The sequence below is a fragment of the Mirounga angustirostris genome, unplaced genomic scaffold (genome assembly GCF_029215605.1).
Source record: "Mirounga angustirostris isolate CCGP_5_RB_7025 unplaced genomic scaffold, mMirAng1.0.hap1 SCAF_10, whole genome shotgun sequence".
Taxonomy (NCBI): domain Eukaryota; kingdom Metazoa; phylum Chordata; class Mammalia; order Carnivora; family Phocidae; genus Mirounga; species Mirounga angustirostris.
This window is the reverse complement of record NW_026991718.1, coordinates 111,178,247-111,182,575: the sequence shown is the minus strand read 5'-3', so window position 1 is coordinate 111,182,575 and position 4,329 is coordinate 111,178,247.

Here is a 4,329-nt window from a genome sequence, read left to right as displayed (position 1 = left end):
CTCAGCATTTTACCAGTCTTGTTTCATTTACCATTCCATCCCCAAGTCCATGTACTAGAGTCTTTTAAAGAAAATCTGAATATGTTTTGAAAGAAGAGCCAATAGAATTTGCTGACCCACTGAATGGAGGCTCTAGGAAGGAAACCGGGAAGTCCAGGATGATCTAAGGTTTAGGGCCCAAGCAATGGGAAGTTGTCCCTGATTTGCAGACTGACTTTGAAGGTGGGGCCACCTCCCTCCAAGCTCCAGATACTAATGGTGTCCAAAGAGTGTCAGAGGTGGTCTCCAGATGTTCCTTGGAGAGCTGGTTGACAAGGCAGAGTCCAGGGACCCACCCTCCTGAAGAATCAGAACATTTTGTGGGTAGTGCCCAGGTATCTGCATCTTTTTTTTTTTTTTTTTTTTTTAAGATTTTATTTGAGAGAGAGAGCAAGCAGGGGGAGTAGCAGAGGGAGAGAGACAAGCAGACTCTGTGCCGAGCCCAGAGCCTGATGTGGGCTCGATCTCACAACCCTGAGATCATGACCTGAGCGGAAATCAAGAGTCAGACACTTAACAAGTTGAGCCCCCCAGGCACCCCAGGTATCTGCATTTTAAGAAGCACCTACAAGTGATTTTGATGCCCAGTGGCCCAAGACCTGCTTATCTTGTAGGAGTAGGACCAGCAGTAGGACTCCTCAGACCAGCAGCATCAACATCACCTGGGGCAGCTTGTTAGAAAGGCAGACTCCCAGGCCCTACCCCAGGCCTGCTGAGTCAGAAACCCTGGGATGAGGCCCAGGAATTTTTTTTTTTTTAAGATTTATTTATTTATTTATTTGAGAGAGAGAGAATGAGAGACAGAGAGCAAGAGAGGGAAGAGGGCAGAGGGAGAAGCAGACCCCCTGCTGAGCAGGGAGCCCGATGTGGGACTCGATCCCAGGACTCCAGGATCATGATCTAGGCCCAGGAATATTTTAACAATCTCTCCAGGACCTAAAGTTTGTGCAACACTATGCACTGTGATCAGCCAGCAAGCACTCAGGGAGGGCCTTCTCTCCAGGTCCCTCCCTGGCAAGTCTTGAAGGTTCCTCCAACCGTAGTCAGTGGGGTAGCTTTAGGTACCTGGTAGTGTTCAGTTTGGTTTGTAACATTTTTTTTTTTCTCTTACTGTGCGTTGGGGGAAATGTAGAACTAGACAGAATTTGATTTAATGGATTTCACTGTTTTAGGATGGGACCAATTTTATATAAGTAAAACAATGGGAATTACATTTTTAAAAAATGAAGTAACTACCAGTAGAGGTGGGTTATATATTAGGCAGAAATGGAGAAGCTGGTATTCAAAGGAACCAAGGCTGGGAAACGCTATCCTGATACATCATAGATCCTTCAGAAACACGCATCGGAGGGGAGAGGTGGGGGGAAAGAAAAAAAAAAAGGAGAGAAGAGATAGAGGGAGGAAGGAAGAAGTGAGCTCTCATTTCTGTGTTCCGATCACTTCAAAAAAGCTTAGTGAATAATAAGATTTCCCTGGCCCGAAATCAAGGTCCTTTTTCCTCCTCTGTTTTCTCTCTTTCATTAGTGGAGTTGACAGAAAAAAAAACAACAAAAAACCATAGCCGGAAGGCAAATCCTGCACTCTGGATCATGTTGTCAGAATTAATTCATATTACTTGAAACCTGGTTTATTTCAGGGTTGAGACGTTTACCCTGAAATAACATTATTTAAGGACAAGCAGGTTTGGTTTGTTTTTACATCCAATCCTTTATTGATTATCAGCTCAGGACACCAAGCCCAACCAGGTAAACAGCAAGAGGGACATGGAGAGGGACAAAAGGCATTCCCCAGAAACTGCCTCCTTCCCCAAGTACAGTGATTCAGCAGAAGTGGGGAACAGTGCCCACCCAGGGTGGCAGAGGGGGAGACTGGGAGGATGCCCCATCCCTCTCTGAAAATCTGCCTCTCTAACATTTAAAAAAAAATTGGCAACACGCCAAATCATTTCACATGTACTGTCTTGTGAGGGGGTATATTTCCCTTTCTAACAATGCGTGTGATGTTTTAGGGCACTAGCAAAAAAGAGAGAATTATCTTTTTGTTTTCTCAGTCCTGCTAACAATGCCAAAGAGAAAGTCTCAGTTCAATGCCAACATGTCATTAATTTCTCTACCATTTGCTAATAATCTGTCCTGGTAACAGAGAGCAGACCTCAGAGTCAGACATCAGCTTGAATTTAGTGACACTGTTTTGCTTTCATTATATTTCTGTTGGAGATGCTTGGTATTTGCGTTTTTTTCATTTACAGATGTGGTTTACAGTTTCCTTCTAAGAAATTTAGTTTACAAAGAGCAAGTTGATTTTAGTTTATTTAGTTTATTAAGTAAAGGATGTGGTGTGGATTATGAAGTTGAAATCTGGGAGAGCAGATCTCTCTGCTAGGCCCTGAAGACCCCCAGAACAAGACCCAGGAGGCAGTCAGAGGGGGGAGCTAGTTTTGAAATTAACTCTACTGTGCATTCATACGCCACTTCCCCTTCACATCTCCACACTATTGTCTAGGCTTTCTCTCTGCTTATATCATACTCATTAGTGTTTCTAGATCTTACTCTAAGAAATTTTCCTCTCCTGAGCTGCCATAGCACCTTGAAATTGTGGTAATAACCAGTATGTATTGTTTACCACTTGCCAGGCTGTGTTTAAGCACTTTATATAAGCTAAACCATCTAGCTCACCTAATAATCCTGTGAAGTTGGTCCTCCTATTATCTCCATTTTACAGATAAGGGCACCGAGGCACAGAGAGGTAAAGCAACTAGCTAAAGGTCACGCAGTTTGTGAGTGGCAGAGCTGGGACTTGAACGCTGGAAGTAGGAGATAAGAGCCAATGTACTTAACCCCCGAGCTGCGCTGCCTCTTGGGTCACTTATCTGAGGACATTTGCTTCTTGGTTTCCCCAGCTAGACCGGAGCTTCCCCAAGAGCAGGGACCATGCCAGATGTATCTCCCTATACCAGCGCCTGACCTGGTACGCGGCTTTGAAGAGTGCCCACTGAATATGGGTTGAATGACTGAAACGCAGAGAAAGTGGTCTGGGAAGCTGCGATGACTTCTGACCTCGTGCAAGATTCACGGAGAAGGTTGGCGTTGAGTTGAATGATGGCTGTGTTATCAACAGGTGCATGCGCGGAAGAGGAAAAAATTCTGGATGGAGGACACCATGTGAGCAAAGATACAAAGAGGAGACCACAGTTTGTCTAGTTTAGTTGGATTGGGGGAAGAGTTTGGAAGATTCTTGCTGTTGGAACATGGCGGGGGGCAGTGTTCAAAGACAAGAGTGAAGAGCTTGTACTCCTGGGAGCGTCAGGGACCCGGCGATGGAAGGGAAGTGGCACTGGCAGAGCTGGGCGTTGGGGCGGTTGATGCGACTCTGGGTTTAGAACAACTGAGAGGAAAGACTTAAAGTGAAAACCAGAAAAAGAGCTAAATCTGTGGGGAGCAGTGAGCAGTGCCGTGCGGGGATCCAGGGAGGTGGAGACCGGAGATGAGGCTGCACATGGGTGTGTGAAGGGCCTAAAATACCAAACTAAGAAGTGTGGCTTTTCTCTTGGGGAGCCAGAGGAGGTTCTGAAACCTAGAGTGTTTGATCTGATTTTTTTTTTTAAGATTTTATTTATTTATTTGACACAGAGAGAGAGAAAGAGAGAGATCACAAGCAGGGGGAGTGGCAGAGGGAGAAGCAGGCTTCCTGCTGAGCAGGGAGCCCGACAGGGGGCTCCATCCCAGGACCCTGGGATCGTGACCCGAGCCGAATGCAGATGCTTAACTGACTGAGCCACCCAGGCGCCCCTGATCGGATTTTAATCAGGTCTTGTCTCTGGGTCAAGGGCAGATGGTGATGGTGGAAGGAGGGGCTCTTCAGGGCTCCTCTGAGCCCTCTATGAGGGAAGGGTCCCCGCGGTGCCCCTTGAGGACAGTGCCAAAGGCAGAGCTCTGACTGTGTAAGTTATTCAAACATTTTATTGAAAATAAACTCACGCTCAAGGTAAAACATTGAAAAAAGTACAAAAGAATATACCTGTAGAGTGAAGAATGAGTGCCTGCTCTAGCCCAGAACGGTCCCAGAGGCAAACGCTGTATGTCTCCCAGAAATTTTTCATACTCTCTCTAGAAATACATCCATGTGTATATCCTCTAAAAAAAAAAAAAAAAGAACCCACAAAATCATACTGTCTGGCTTTTGCTTTTTTCGCATAACACAATTAGAGTTTTTTCAATAGCAGATATGCAGATCTTTTTCATTCTTTTTACCCTCCTCCGAATATTCCACAACATGAATGGACTATAATGC